Source organism: Trichechus manatus, unplaced genomic scaffold, assembly GCF_000243295.1.
Source record: "Trichechus manatus latirostris isolate Lorelei unplaced genomic scaffold, TriManLat1.0 scaffold00012, whole genome shotgun sequence".
In the NCBI taxonomy this organism is placed as follows: Eukaryota; Metazoa; Chordata; class Mammalia; order Sirenia; family Trichechidae; genus Trichechus; species Trichechus manatus.
The window spans coordinates 3,292,905-3,294,012 of record NW_004443948.1 but is presented as its reverse complement, the minus strand read 5'-3'; positions in this window follow the sequence as shown (position 1 = coordinate 3,294,012).

The following is a 1,108-nucleotide window of genomic DNA, read 5'->3' as shown; positions in this document are numbered from 1 at the left end:
ACTTCCCCAGACCTCATAGCTGCACCGGTGGGATCCTTGGGAACTTTGCGGTTCTTTAACCTTTCTGATTTTTATTTATTCATTCTTTACTTTTCTTCCTCTTCCCCTTTCTGTTTTTCTCCATTTCATAGTCTCTCATCTCTCCACTCCAATGGCAGGCTCCCCTAACATTCTTTTTTGTTTGTATGTTTTTGGCTCCTGTTCCTCTCTCCTCTCTCCCATATCCATCTTAGTTCCACACAAAACAATCTCCCCGCTACATCCTGCCTACCTGCACCATGCGCTTGACATCACACCACCAAGCAGCACAGGCACGGCCTACTTGAACCTCCCCTACACTGATTACCGACCGGCTCTGGTGGCTGTAGTAAGTGCCACAAACAACCCGTCCCAGTAACTCCACTTCAGCTAGACCTGCCCTGCCGTACCATATCTGAGTGACTGATCCTGCCAATTGGAGAAGGAGGCAAAAATTATTCTGCCCACAGACGAGCAAACAACAAAGAACACATAGTCCACCTGCTCAGACATAGTCAAATTTAAAAAAAAAAGGGACAAAACAAACAAATCTACAATCAATAAACGAGAAAAATAACTACTGAATGCCCCAAAAACAGCAGACAATATCAAAAGATTTACAAAAACTGGACAGGATGGTTCCAGTAGGCGTCCAAAATAAAACACCACATGACTCTCTTCTGTAAGAAAATGCACTAGAACTACCTGATACGGAATTCAAATCTCTAATACTTGGAATTCTCCAAGAACTGAGGCAAAAAGCTGACAAACATGAGGAAAAAATAGACAAATTCATGGAAAATACAGACAAAAAATTCGAAGAATTTTGGAAGAAGGGGAAGGAACAAAATGCCAAAATAAATTCACAACTAGAAATTATACAAAAACAACAATTAGAAATCCACAAGATAAACAACATGATTTCAGAAATGGATGATGTCATAGAAGGGCTGAGAAGCAGATTTGAAACTGTGGAAGACAGGATCAGTGGAATTGAAGACAAACACTTGGATATCACTCTGTTTCAGGAAAACTCAGAAAAAAGAACAAAGAAAAATGAAGAGACCCTGGGAGTTATGTGGGACACAAT